Source organism: Lemur catta, chromosome 5 (genome assembly GCF_020740605.2).
Source record: "Lemur catta isolate mLemCat1 chromosome 5, mLemCat1.pri, whole genome shotgun sequence".
Lineage (NCBI taxonomy): Eukaryota > Metazoa > Chordata > Mammalia > Primates > Lemuridae > Lemur > Lemur catta.
Window position 1 is genome coordinate 29,916,914 of NC_059132.1, and position 14,980 is coordinate 29,931,893.

The 14,980-nt window shown below is 51.0% G+C and overlaps 1 protein-coding gene across 7 annotated transcripts in view; it reads left to right on the forward strand.

The window, feature by feature from the left end:
• Nucleotides 1-918: 918 nt before the first annotated feature.
• Nucleotides 919-14,980, forward strand: part of TNIP1 (TNFAIP3 interacting protein 1) — a 47,761-nt gene continuing 33,699 nt past the window's right edge. For 5 of the 7 annotated variants that reach the window (XM_045551344.1, XM_045551346.1, XM_045551341.1 and 2 more), the window contains exon 1: nt 1,018-1,104. The gene's annotated coding sequence lies outside the window, so the exon portion shown is untranslated. Of the gene's footprint in view, nt 1,105-7,198; nt 7,291-14,980 lie in introns of those variants that run through there. The other 2 variants (XM_045551349.1, XM_045551348.1) reach the window with 2 other exon arrangements.

A 14,980-nucleotide genomic window follows, 5' to 3' on the forward strand; every position in this document is an offset into this window, starting at 1 on the left:
GTCCAATGTGGTAGCCACGTGTGGTTGTTGAGCACTTGAAATGTGGCTGGTGCCACTGAGGACCTGAACCCTTAATTCTATTCAATTCTGATTAATTTATGTTTAAACAGCCACATGTGGCTCCTCAGCGTCTGTGAGCTCTGAGAAGGCAGGAAGCCGGTCTGACTTGTCCATCCCTGTATCCTCATTGTTCCATAAATGTTGCTGGAAGAATGAAGAAACTCTGGAACCAGGAGTGATCAAGAAAGGCCCGCTCACCTGAACAGCCCTTGCCATCCCCTCCCGTGGCATCTTTTCAGCGAGTGAACAGAGACCTTATGTTTGTAAAGTGGTCAGTAGTTTACAAAGGATGGCTGCAAAGCACGATTTTATTTTAATTACCATCGCAGGAGTCAGCAAAGCCGCTCTCATTCTCCCCGTTTCACAGCAGGGGTCCCTGAGGCTCAGGGTGAGGAGGTGGGGTGCTCGGGCTCTGCAGCTGGTATGTGCACAGCTCTTTGTGCTGCGGGTCTCTGAGGCCTCACGTGGTATCCGAAGGAGACCCGGCGTGCACGAGGGAAGGAGTGTGGGCTCTCCCTTCACTGTGGGGAACACACAGAGTAAGTGGACACAGATGGGATAGGAATGGGGCAGGAGGATGTGGGCTGGGCATCTGGCAACTTCCTTGGGCCCCAGAACACTGGAGTCCGCCACCTTAGGCAAAGGAGGAAACAGTTCTCGGGAGAACCCAAGAGGCCAGGCCAGGTCGCCCCTGAGTCTGCCCCTGTGCCTGCGCCTGTTTCCAGTCCAGCCCAGCAATCGTCAGCCTTCCCGCTCTTCCCCAGCGCCCCCTCCCCTCCCCGGAATTCATGGCAGGGGACAGCCAGTCTGGGGAGTGACAGGTGGAGGTTGACAAGGGAGGGCCCTGTGCCCTGCCAGGGGGCAGGCTGGGGCCTCGCTGGGCCTCGCGGGGCTGCCTGGCGGCTCCTGCGCCTGGGGAATTCCCCTCCTGCCTAAAAGTCGCCGGGCCCAGCCCTCCTTCCTGCGGCAGCACAGTGAGCCTCAGAGCCTCCGCAGGGACAGCAGCCGGAGACACACACCCTCACATTTTCCTGCCCTTCCCAGGTGAGTGACCAGATAGGGGCGGGGGCCAGGGGGCGGGGGGGGGGGGCGGCCAGGACAGGGGAGAGGGCCTGCCACACAAGGGTGCCGGGGCCACCAGACTCTCCCAGCTCTGTGCCGAGAGCCACCAGCCTCCCCTCTCCTGCTAGCTGGGGTCTGCTGCTCCCAGCCTGGCCTGCTCTGCCCACCCTGGTCTCGGGCTCTGGGCCTCTGCTCCTCGCCCAGCCTCCTCCTGTGTCTTCTCTGTTTCCTCTTCCTGTCCTCCCTTCTGGGCCAGTCTTTTTCTCTCCAGTTGTCGCTAGCTTTTCCAAAAGGAAAGAAAAGAAAGGCCTATTTTTGTCTTCTTCTTCCTTCAAGGAAAGGGAGTAGGTGTGTGCAAGCGAGAACGTGGATGTGTGTGTTTGTGTATGTGACAACATGGGCCTGTGTTGTACATATGTGTCAGATCCACAAGGTGTGTATGTGTATGTCTGTGTAAGTTTGTGTGTCTGCGTATTTGTGTGTGACAGCGAGTCTGTGGGTACGATCTGTGTGTGTTAGTTTTTGAGGGTGAGGGTACAGGTGTGTGTTGGGCGCTTTAGAAGTCTAAAGCCAGATAGGAAGAGACCAGGAGTCAACCCTGCCTCCCCGAAGAACATCGTGGAGGCCGGGACCCTCCTAACACGGGAGCAAAAGGATCTCTCTCCTCTCTCCTACCTGCTTTGCTCCTAGAGCCGCTGGAACTTTCTGCCCTCGAACCTTTAACAGAGAGCCCGAGGCACTGGGAGTGGGACGAGGGCTGGCAGACAGCGGTGATGTAGCCTCCTTTTTGATCACAAATAGTCCAGATTTTCCAAAGCTGGTCAGAAGCCCGGCCCAGGGAAGTCCCTGGCTAGGAGAAGCAAGGATCAGAGGCCAAGTCTGACAGCGGCTTCTGGACCTCAGAGGAATGGAGGGAGAATGGGGAGAGGCCCTAGAAGAAGGGGTGTGGGAGACGGCATGGGAGGGGGGTGGGTGGGACTGAAAGAGGATTGCTCTCAGGGCCCTGTTAGGGCTTCCAGGATTAGGAAATGCTCCGGTTCTGTGGGTCTGGCTCCCCGAGGGGCTGACCTGGGCCCTGCTGACCTCTTCCCACTTTTAGGAGATGACAAGGGGCAAGCTTGGATGCAAGCCCAGACCAGGCCTGACACCCTGACCCGGAGACAGGGAGGCCAGAGGGCGAGAAGCTGGAGTGGGGAGACCCAGAGCTCCTGGGAACTGTGGGAGGGGCCTGGCCTGGCCACGTATGTGACGAGGCCGGGAATTTCCCCCAGTGTCACTTTGCCCTTTCTTCTCCTCCACTGGTGCCCTAGAAACTGAAGAGTAACAGGCAGACCCAGGGACACAGGGGAAACAGTCGGGATGGAGAAAGAGGAAAATAGGGGAGAGGCTGGAGGAAAAGTCGGCACCAATGCCTTCCAGGCCTCAGAGAACACTACAGTGTCCAGGGCAAGTTGCTCCCAGCTCCGGGCCCCGGGGTCCTCCTTGGGAAAAGGAGATAAACAATCCCTGCTGCCTCATAAGGTTGATGACCATAATTATCATTGCTACCTTTCACTGAGGCCAAGCCATGTGGCATTTAATTTTTACCACCCTGTGAATCACACGGTTACAGCCTTCATATCATTTGATAAAAAGACACAGCTCCAAGTGGGCCAGGGCTGTGATTGAAGCCCAGGAGGGTCTGACCCGGAGCCTACGCCTAACCCCTGCATGTTGCATTTCGTGGGAAGCGGACAAGTTGTAGGTATGAAATGGGTTCATTCACCTTGAGGTGCCGAATGAATGAGAAAACTTATGGCCATCTTACCATGCCTTCATATGGTTATTTGGGAGGTGGGTAGAGAGAATTAAAAGTGTCTTCCTAAGCTGAGGGAGGGAGGCTGGGACCATAGACTCCACTATTTATTTACTTCTTACAAAAAACTGCCACTGGTATCATTTCAGTCAATGTCATGTGCTTGACATGTGTTATCTTATTTAACTATCACCAAAATCTCTTAACAGAAACACACACACCCAGCACCAAAAGTACCTAGAATTCACTGGAGGGTTTTACATGCCTGACATTGCCTGAGGCTATGGGTCTAAGACAGGGACCCAGGACTGCTTTTCCCAGTTCATTCACTGCTTGCCCCAAGTTCCATTCACCACCCCCAGCCAAGGCCCCAGCTCACTCACTCTCCTAATGGAATGGGGAATGTGCTTGTTTGATTTAGAAGCTCCATTTCCCACTAGTGGGGTGCGTGGACATAGCACTGTGCTGGGAGCAGAAGACTTGGGTTCCAGTCCCAAGTATTAATCACAAACTCCATGTAAGATCTCCTATAAGTCCCTGCCCCTCTCTGGCCCTTGGTGTGGCTCCAGTCCTACAAGGAAAAGGCTGGGTTTGATAATTTCTAAAGGCCCATCAAGGCTGGCATCTGCGTTCAATGTCTTGCTAGCTGCCAAGCCATGATGCTTAAGAGTGAGCCTTAACGGTTTAAGAGCCTGGATCTTCATGCTTGGGTTACTTGCTGCTCTGTAAGACCTTGGGCAAGTCATTTAATACCTCAAAACCCCAGTTTCGTGTGTGAAATGGGGATGACAATGTTACCCACCTCATAGGCTGGCGGGGAGATAAACTACATTAAGGTGTGGGCCTAGCACACAGCAAATACTCCATAAATGTTACATTTTAATGCTTTTATTACACAGCCTCTGCTCCTCTTCTGGCACTTGATTTAGAGCTAAATCGGTTGTAGGTGGATTTTTTGGTATGTTTTTTATTTCCTTCAAATGTATATTTGGGTCTGACTTCAGACCCACCTTGGTAGAGGTGTGCATAAAGGAGATTAGGAAGTTTGTGTGCTTTAAAACGAAACACAGGAGGTTTGATTCTCCTCCTAGGTGGGGCATTGTGCGGGTGCTTGTTGTCACTCTGGAAGAACAAGAGGTTGCCACCTGCCTGAATCACTCAGCTCCCAGCGTCAGGCCCAACTTCCTGACTTGGAAATCCCCTTCTAGGCCAAAGGGTGGTGGGGGTGCCAGGCTAGGGGGCCTGTCTCCCATCCCTGCCATGCCCCCCAGCATCTAGGGTCCCAGAGTGGATGCGGACGGTGGGATGGAACCTGATGAGGTTGAGCTGCTGGGTTTAACAGCGAAGTTCTACCCAATGCATGCAACCCACACCCAGGCACCACTATCATTTCTCGAATGCCTACTGTGTGCCAAGCTTGGGCTTTATTTGCATTATCTTATTTATCCTCATGATCACCTGAGGGGTAGGTAAATTATCCCCACTTTTCAGAGAGAAGTCTGAGGCTTAGAGAAGCTACCCAAGTAGTAAGTGGCTGAGTAAGGATTGGAACCCCATTAGTTAGATCCATAGCCTATATTCATGACAGTGTTGAGTCACTGTAAAAAAAATGAGAAAAATCATGTCATTGTGAAGATGACAAGATAGAGTGACAGAGCACACAGGACTAGGAGCCAAGGTCACTCAAAGTGTGTAGCCTTGAGCAAGTCCTTTTCTACACAGAGAGCTGAATTTACCTACCTGTCAAATAGGGCAGTGGTCCCCAAACTTTCTGGCACCAGGGACCAGTTTCATGGAAGATAATTTTTACATGGACTGATGGGGTAGGGGGAAGGATAGGATGATTCAAGTGAATTGCATATATTGTGCACTTTATTTCTAGTATTATTACCTTGTAATATCTAATGAAGTAATCATACAACTGACCATAAGGCAGAATCTAATCTAATGCCGCCACCATCTGGCAGGAGGCAGCGCTCAGGCGGTGATGCCAGTGATGGGGAGCAGCTGTAAATACAGATGAAGCTTCCCTCCCTCCACCACTCACCTCCTGCTGTCCGGCCCAGTTCCTAACAGACCACGGACTTACTGGTCCACAGCCTAGGGGTTGAGGACCGCAGAAATAGGGGATTGCGCTCAGTAGTCTCCATGATCCATGATCCATGGGGAATAATCTAAAGTTAAACCAATGCTTAAAAGGATGGGAGGGGTGGGGGCTGTCATTACTTTGAAGAGATGAGTTTGCTCACAAGTTGTAACCGCTAAGGAAAAGTATCCAGAACGAAGTCAGGCAAAAAGATGGCTTGGGTAACGGTTTTATGTCAAGCTTGAGCATTCCCCAACAACCCCACCTAGGTGTCACCCAGACCTTTGGGAAATGAAGCTGTTTGCCCAACTCTCTAAGGTGAGACATTTTACAAAAACAGCTGAAGCTGTGGAAACAAAATGCAAGTCATTATTGACCCTTTGTTAATTAAGTAAATTTCAATGTTCAGTGGGTAGGCGGTGGGAATGAAGAAGGCCTGGCCCTAGATTAGGGAGAGAGCATTCCAGGAAGAGAACTGGGAAGCGCACACAAAGAGCAGGGAGAAAACTGGCATCTGGGGGCCTAATGGGTGGAGATGACCCATGGGGGCAGCTATGTAAATCAGGTCCTTGATTGCAATTTCCCTGTAGGGCTTCCCCAAGGGTAACACTCAGCGGTGCTTTGTTCAGTGTTTGCAGTCCCTCCCTCCCCCTTCAGAATCAAGTATATGTGTACTCATTTTCCTAACTAAAGTGAACTACATTTAATATCATTTTGAAAGTCTGGTAACACCTTTGAAGTGGCTGAAGACCCCCCAGGATGTCACAAGGCCTGAAAGGAGAATCCCTGGATTAGGCATTTCCTTGGGTAATTGTCTGTTTTCACACAATTGATTGACAGGCCTCCCCTTCTGTAAAATGAAGGTGTGTGCATATGAAATAGTTCCCCAAATCCTTTCTCCCAATTTTTTTTGAGGATGAGGGCCTGCCGATAATTAAGTTTTCAACAGTTCCAGTGTAATGGGTCCTTTGCAATAGGTTTTTCATAAAGCTATTTTAACCCAGTTTAAAGAGCTGTCCTAGGCTGGGCAGGGTGGCTGATGCCTGTAATTCTAGCACTTTGAGAAGAGGCCAAGGTGAGAGGACTGCTTGAGGTCAGGAGTTCAAGAGCAGCCTGAGCAAGAGCAAGACCATGCCTCAACAAAAAAAAACAGGAAAAAAAAAGAAAAATTAGCCGGTTATGGTGGCGCTTGCCTGTAGTATCCACCTGTAGTCCCAGCTACTCGGGAGGGTCAGGCTGGAGGATCGCTTGAGCCCAGGAGTTTGAGGTTGCAGTGAGCTATAATGACCCCACTGCATTCTAGCTGGGGCGACAGAGCGAGACCCTGTCTCAAAAAAACCAAAAAAAAAACAAACAAAAAATAAAATAAAATAAAATAAAATAAAATAAAATAAAATAAAATAAAATAATGGGCTTTAAAAAAAGTGTTCCTAACCTTAAAGCGAGTTACTGCTCCTTACTTGTCCAGGAAATCCCACAGCGAGGTAGGGTGGAAGATAGCCTCTGGATTTAATCACCTGGCTTTGAAACTTGGCTCAGCCCCTTACGGGGGTCATCTAACCTCTCTGTGCCACACATATTATTTACGGTAAAAAAATAAAAAAGGGGATACAACCTATCTCACTAGGGTGATTGTGCGAATAAAATAATGCACCCCAAGTGCCTACGCTGCCTGGAGCATAAGTGAGCAAAAAATTCTAGCAATAGAGTCTTCGAGGTCCTTGTAAAAGAGGCCGGGAGTGCCCTGGGCGGAACCCTGGGGCCCTGAGCTCCAGCTCTGGCTTAGCTCCAAATGCTTACGTGCCTCTTGCCAAGTCCCCTCCCTGCTCTGGCCTCTGGCCTCCTCGTTACGAGGAAGAGGGTGGTGGTCTCGGCGGCTCGCCTCGGCTCGGAGATTCCGGCTTTCTAGGTGGCCCCAGGCGGCGTCGGCCCGGGACTCCCGGCGAGGGGCTGCACGGGCCCGGGCCGGCGGCGCCGCGGAGGTCGCTCCGGCGGGGAAGGCCGCTGCGGGCCCGGCGAGCCGGCTCTCGGGGCCCCGTGTTTACCTCGCTCCATCCGGCCGCGCGGCGCGATTGGGCGAGCGGCCTGCCAGTCGCGGGGGACTTTCCCAGGGGTGGAGCGGCCCAGCCCCCGGCACTTCCTAGTCTTCGGCCCTGTCCCCCAGCCCCGGCCCGGGAGCCTGAGGAACGCTGCCGGGCCGGCACCGGGCCCGAGCCGCTGCCCCGTCCCCGGACCCGAGGCTGGACGCGGTGAGCGGGGCGCTGTCCCCCCAAACGCCCGCCCTCAGGTAACCCGGCCGGGCCGGAGCGGGCATGGGGGGGAGGTGGGGGCCGGGACCCGGGTCGTTCGGAGCCTCGGCAGTGATCGGGCGTGAGGGGGAGGTCGGGTCGGGTGGCCTGGGCCCCGGACTCCGGCGCGCGAGGTCGCGGGGCGTCTCCCCCGGCAGCCGGGGCCCGAGGCGCGGGGACTAGTAGCCGGCGCCGGGGTGGCGGGGGCGCGCGTGCGCACTGCGCGGGGAGCGCCTGGGAACGGCGCGGAGGCGGTGTGCGCGCGTGCGGGCCCGGGTGCTGCTGGCTTGGCCCCCGGGGTGTTTACCGTGTGGGGGCGAGTTGCCTACGCGGCGTCAGTAGTTTTGTGTGAAGTTCTGGAAGCAGGGTGCACATGTAACGATGAGGAACATAACGACTCATATCGGGCCCTTTCCAAGTGCTGTTTTTATGTGTATTAAAGTCATTTAGTTGTCACGTTCGTCCCAAACGTGAACATTATCAAGCCCATTTTACAGTTTGGGAAACCTAGGCACTTGGAAATTGGGGTTACACAACTTGTGAGTTGCGAAGTCAGATTTGAGTTCAGGCATTTGGCTCCAGAATCCCTGCTATTCTGTTTCTGTTGAACGTACTTTGCATGCACATCGTTGGAGACATTTGTGTGCATGTGCAGGGTGGATGTAGTGAGTTTCCGGGAGTGATTGTGGGGATGGAGTTTTTACTATGAGTGACTTTTCCACTGTAGGACATTCGTGTGCATGTGTGTTGTGTGTATAGGAGTGTGATTGCATTATGCAGTCATTAAATTATATGTTCAGCAGTAGGTGGGAATTTTGTATGACTGGGGGAGAGGTTGTGTTTTGGTAAGGGGAGGGAGGGACTTTCGTGAATGATGCAGAAGAGCGGATATCCATCCCCACCCCCTTGCGGAATGACAGTGCAGGGAAATGTGTGGATTCCTAATGCATCATTTTTCTTTTCACAGTACCGTCAAAATGGGATTAAATCAGCACTTACTCATTCTCCAAACAATGGGGTGTGTTAGAGGGGAATTTGACATCTGATGAGAGGTCAGAAAGGGGCACTCTCAGAATTTTTTTAAATCCCTGACAATGGATGTTGTATTAGGAGGGTGGAATATTTATTAGTGCAAACTAATAGCAACTCTGTGATGTTGTCCTATCCCTGTTTTACAGCTGAAAAAACTGAGGCAGTGAAAAAACTTATAATGATGATACTAATCGCTTATGTTTATGAACACTTGCTATATGCCAGGCACAGTGCTTTCATTCAGTATCTCGTTTCATCTTTCTAATGACCCTATTAGTATCCTCTATTTGCAGGTGAGGAAACTGAGGCCCAAAGAGGTTAAGACTTGCCCAGGACTAGTAAATTTGAACCCTGGGTCCTGTTCCGATTCCACTGACCAAGGCTGCTGTCCTGGTTGTGTCCCGGGAAAGTAATGTGATCAGGGACTGGCACTTCATGGAGGCACTTGATCATGCCTCTCTGGAAGCTGCAGCTGGGAGTGTACTATGTTCTACATACTTACATCTCCATGTTATCTCCCGCCCATGGGTGTCCCATGGGTATGGCATGGCACTCATGCTGAGGCTTGGTGCCTGCCCCTCAATGCTCATACCAGGTTTTGGGGGGCCCCAGGAAGCTGGGGGGTCTGACTCATACCCTTACCCCCCAGTGCTGCCTGTGACTTGGGGCCCGGATGTCCTGATCGGGTCAGGCCGACCTGACTTGAGCAGGGCAGCATTGTAGGAGGTTGTTTTTCTGCCTCCCTCTCCAACCCACTGGTTACTGTTTTACTCCTGCGCTCACTGTGATTTAGCTGTGCCACACGGCCTGCTTTCTTCCCTCCAACACGTCAAGCTTGTTCTCACCCTGAGGCCTTCATACGTGCTCTTCCCTCTGCCTAGAAAACCTTTCCCCCGCTCTTCCCATGGCTGGTTTTTCCTTATCCGTCAAGTCTCAGATCAAATGTCACCTCCTCAAAGGGGCCTTCCCTGATCTTTCTATGCAAAGTAGCCCCTTTTTTCACTTTCTGTCACATTACTATTTTATTTTTTTCATACATTCATCATGCTCTGAAATAATCTCCTTTATTTGCGAGTGAGAAAGTATATGTATAGAACTTAGTGTCTGACATAGAGTTATTTTTAATGTGTATTTATTTATTATCTTTCTCTTTTCCTGTGATATAAGGATGTGAACAGGGACCTGTTTAGTCTTCATGTATGTACTGTTGATGAGAAGAGTGTCTAGGGTATGGCTTTGCTGGGTATGGCTTTGTCCAATAAAGGAGTAAAATAGAAGAAACGAGAACAATGGTGCATTTTGCAGATGAGGAAACTGAGGCCTGGAGATGGGAGGTGGGATGAAAGCCAGGATCTGCTCTCCCACGGCGAGTTTCCCCCTTCTGATAGTTAGCAAACATTTCCTGATGGCTCTCTGTGCCCCGTGCTGTACAGTGTTCGTGACTCGTAGGTGCATAAGGAACTGGCTCTGCCCTCCAGGAACTTGTAGTCAAGTGGGGAGAAATGTGTGTGAGTGCTCCCTAGAAGGCATTGTGTGCTATCAAGTGCCTAATGAGTCTGACCGGCATAAATATGACTGGAGTGTGGAGTAATTTGGGGGTGCTAGGTGGTTAGGGGGCTTCTGGGGGTAAGTGACTTCAAGGCCAGACGCTAGAAAGATGGTGGTCCTCTCCTGGAACTTAGTAGACTGGGCAGAAGATTTTGAGTAAGGCTCTCCTGGGTTGAGGAGCTGACCGGGTGGGCTGGGAAAGACCCTAAAAGGTCTTGATACTAGGCTTAGAAGTGTCATTTTTTTTTTTCCTGTTAGCAGGATTGGGAAATAGTTAGAGCAGTTGGTTCACAAACTTGAGCAAGCCCCCTAGGTTGGGGGCTTATTAAACAGATTGCTGGGCTGTACCCCCAGAGCATCTGATCCAGTGGCTGGTGGTGATGCTGGTGCCACTGGTCCAGGCCGCTCTTTGAGAACCCCTGGGGCACAGCACGTGCTTCAGTGCTTGGCAGACCTGGGTGGGTGCTGCCTCTGCCACTCTGGGCCTCTGCGAACTCATCTGTAAGCTCCGTATGACGTCAGTGTTCCTTCCTAGAGTGGCTGGAATTAATGGGACGGCGCAGGGCTGATACGCGATAAGTGCTCAGTAAATGCTAGCTGCTGTTATCATTAATGGTGCTAATAATGAGGCTATTGAAAGGATTTCAGTAGGAGATGATGAGGATGGTCCAATTTTCTGTGCTCTGGATAATTTCTGCTACAGTTTGAATGTGGCCCCCTGAAGTCCATGTGCTGGCAGTTTAATCCCTCTTGCTCTCATGAATGGATTAATGTCAGCTCTGCCCACATAAATGGATTAATGTTGCTGTCATGGGAACGGGTTAGTTATAAAAGGGGAGAGTTCAGCTGATACTCGCTGTCTTACCTACTCACTTTCACCTTCTGTCTGCTGGCATGGGATGACCCTCACCAGATGCTGGTGCCATGCTCTTGGACTTCCCACCCTCTGGACCCATGAGCCAAATAAACTTCTGTTCTTTATAAATGACCCAGTCCGTGATATTCTGCAATAGCAGCAGAAAACAGACTTAAGACACTTGCCACCCTATGGACCATATTATGTCCTCTCTGGATGGCTCATCCTTTGCTTTGTTTCAAACATCTGTTGCTGTGTAGACTAGTGGAAACTCAGATGTGGGAGGGGCTCAGAGGACATTTGGCCTGAATTCCCTCAACAGCCCTCAGCACCCCCCTCTGCTTGACCCCAGCCCAGGATCAGGGGGCTGTCCGCCTCCTGGTGTTGTTACAGACTTCTTTCTTTTGTGGACCCACCTCAGTGCAGTTTCTTCCTTTCTCACCTCCCCCTGTCCCCCCTCATTGCTCACCGGAGCACTGTGAGGCAGGGAGAGAGGTTGGACAGTAGTGTGGTGTGGTAAGAGAGCACACGGGTGGCCACCAGGAGATGGGGTTTGTGTCCCTTCTGTGCCACTGCTGTTCTTGTGGCTCTGGGCAGGTCTCTTCCCTTTGCTGGCTTTAGTTTCCCAGGTGCAAAATGAAGGGGTCTCGCTGACTGACATCTCAGGGCATTCTCTTCCAGCTCTTAACTCTAACAACTCAGTGTTTGGGTCGCCCTCTCTGGCTCCAGTGGCTGCCAGTCTCCTATGGCTGGGTCAGGCTGTTCCGTGCCCACCCTCCTGGCTTCTCACTGCTGCCTCCCTTCTGCCCACGGTGCCCATCCCTGGCCATCTGTGCAAGGAGGGTGTCTGGGTGCCCTCCGGAGAGTTGCTGTAGGGAGGCACGGGCAGCAGGGAGCACCTCCCCTTGTTCTGTGGGGAAGCACAGCTGCCGACCCCCAGAGACCTTGGCAGCCACCAGGGCCACTGCAGGAAATTCTTGATGATTTTCCCATGACTGGCCCAGGACAGTCACTCTTCAGATTGGAACAGATGACTGGCGAGGAGCAGCTGGCTCTTTGTCTGAGGGCTGTCCTGGGCAGGGCTGAGCTGCTCTCTCCCAGGGTCCTCACCCTGAGGCTGTTCTTGAGAAGCAGGAGCCCTGTGTCCCTGAACACCTGTGTGGTGGACACGCCGGGCAGCCCAGGCAGGGGTGTGTGTGTGTGTGTGCGTGCACGCGCACTGTGGGAGTCGTGTCACCAAGTAGGCAGGCCCAGAGGCCAGAGCTGGTATTTTCTTGGCGGGCGTGGGGCTGCCCCATGAGTCAGGAGCACTTTGGTTTGGTCTCCTCCCACTCTGCAGAGCGCTTGCCCCACTCTCTGCCGGTCACAGTCAGCTTCAGCAGTGGTCTGAGGAGCCCTGGCCCCTCCACACCCCTACTTCTGCCTCTGCAAATGCCACCCCCACCTGACTCTGACTCCTGGGAGTCTGCAGCATTGACTTCTAGAAAACGTTGTGGAGTTTCTCAGACATACAGTCTAACATGCAGACACCTGGGTACCCACTCATCCGGTTTAAGAAATAACACATTTTCCGCACACCAGAAATTTCTCCCAAATCATCTCCCCAAAGAAACAAGTGTTCTGAATTTAGTGTTTATTATTATTCGTTTGCATGTCTTTATAGTTTTATTATACATGTATGCATCCCTAAACAGTATGTATTATTGTTTTGTATGTTTTAAAATGTTATTTCAATGCAGTCATACTGTCTGTAGTCTTCTGCAGCTTGCTTGTTTTGCTTAATGTTAGAATTGTGAGATTCGTGCTTGTTTTTATCTCTAGCTCTGGTTCATTCATTTTCCACTGCTGTATAGTATTCCCTGATATGAAACTGCCACAACATGGTTACTCATTTTCCTCCTCATTTAGGTAGTTTCCAGCCTTTTCCTGTTAATGCAAGCCATCTTTGGCCCTCATCTGAGTTTCTCAGCCCTTGTCCAGTCTTTCTTTTCCTAGCCCTTTCATAGCCATTATCACTCCTGTTTAGGTAGCATTTTGAGGTTTACAGAGAACTCTGTGGTTCCTACTTGGCCCTCACAACATTTCCATGGGGAGAAACAGGGAAACTGAGGCCTGCCCAAGGTCACCTGGGGAGAGAGCAGAGCCAGGATTTGAATCTGTTAAACCCTCTTTCCACTATATTTGCTATAAGGGGACTTCTCAAAAATTGGCATCTTCCCTTTTGGAGAGGGGTGAGGAATTACAGGGTTGGATAAGCTGTTCATTGGACAAACCAGCTTTGGGCATACTGGGGGCTGAGAGACAGAAGGAGAGTCAGGTCCCCCATCTCTCTTGTCCTAGGGTTGGTCTTAGTGCCCTTTGCCCCTATGGCTTATGGTTGAGGCCACTCCTCCTGGGCAAAGTGAGGTCCCCGCTGCCGGGAGGGAAGCCAGCCTCCTAGGCAGACGATGTGTCCTGCCTGTGGCTCCCAGGAGCTGGAGGAGGCCTGTGTGGGGTGACTGAGAGTAGGCTGGGGTTGCTTGGGCTGCCTTCTCAGCTTTTGTTAGGGGCCGTTGGTGACAGGAGAGTACAAGACTGGGATCAGTGATGTGATCATCAGATTTGGGTTCCACTTTGTTGCTTGAGAACCACGTGGTCTAGAGTCAAGCTCTGCGCCTCTCTTGCCTCCGCTTCTTTACCAGCAAAGCAGGTGTAGTGCAGGTGTGAGGACCCCCTGGTGGTGGGCAGGGAAGCCCCTGCTCCTCACCTGTTCCCGGCTCACGGTGGTTATCCACAGTCTGGTGGTTCTGTTCTGCCGTGGTCACCTCCAGGCCCAGCTCTGACCCTCCTGAAGCCAGATCCTTTCTAGTGGGTTCCAGATTGAAACTCGCCTCTGCAGTTGCCAGTTCTCCAAACACAGAATTCCTTAACTAGAAAACTCACCCCTGGACTTTTCCTCGTTATTTTTATGGAATCCCCGTAGCCTCTTCTGTCCATGTGAAGCAGGCACATAGGAAGGATGTTCCCAACCCTTGCCCACAGTCCTCCAGCCTCATTTGGTGCCAGAATAACAGGTTCTCCCTACTGTTCTCACCTTGTCGAACCACTTATATTTTTTTTAAAAATTATTTTAAAATCTCTCTTTAAAAAATTACAGAATAACACATGCTCATTGGGGAAAAACCCCCAAAACTCACGCAATACAAAAGGTATAAAGTAAAAAGTGAAAGTTGTGTTCTTTCTCCGTTCTCTCCCCTTCCCCTGGCCCCACCATGTTTAAAAATTAATTTTTTAATTGCATAAGAACAGGACTAGATTTCCCATGTAAAGAGTTAAAATATTGTGGGTAAAATAAAAGTTTCTTTTGATTCTCGTTCCCTGTCCCAGGTCCTTTTCTAGAGCCATCTACTAGTAGCAATTTGGTATGCATCCTTCCAGACCTTTTCCTATGCACTTTTAAGGTTTTATACACACACACACACACACACACACACACACACACACACGTAGTCGTGTGTTGTTTTTTTTTTTTTAAATAGTATCCTATTACACATATATGTCTGTATTTGGCTTTTTATTTAATGGGCATCTTTCTTTCTGTGTCACTGCAAAGCAGTCTACCCAGTTCTTTTTGATAGCTATAGTATGGTCCATTGAATGAATGCACCATAGTTTATTTAACCAGTTGCTTCTTGAGGAACATTCTGGATACTTTTGCTATTTACAAAGCCTGTGGCAGTGAACATTTTTCAGCCCCTGTGTGTACTGATGCAGAGATCTCTAGATACCTAGAACTCTTAAATAGGGGATTACTGAATCAATAAGTTACTTTTGCCCCTTTATGTAATTGACACCTCCTCAAGCATACTTTTCTACAAGGGAGCTTTGTTCTCAGCCAATCAGGAATACACGCAGGTTGGTGACATCATTGAGAAAGTACACTCTTTATTGTGGGTGGCCCAGCTGTAAGGAAAGCAAATGTACACCAAGGCTATATCAGTAGAAATATAATGCCTACCAGAGCAGAGGTGAAAGGCTCTTTGTGTTCAGTCAGGCAGACCACACCTGGAGTACTGTGTCCGGTTCCAGGACCAGCTGCGGATAGGGTGGGGGTAGAGGGTTGGTGGGGGGTGGGCTGGGGAGGGGTGTGGAAGCCAGCCCCTGTGGGGGACAGTGCAGGGAAGTAGGGCTGATTAGCTTCAAGAGAATGCTACAGGTTCCAAATCTCTTCAAGGCTGACATGGAGCAGAGAGGCATCTTGTTTCTTATTCCAG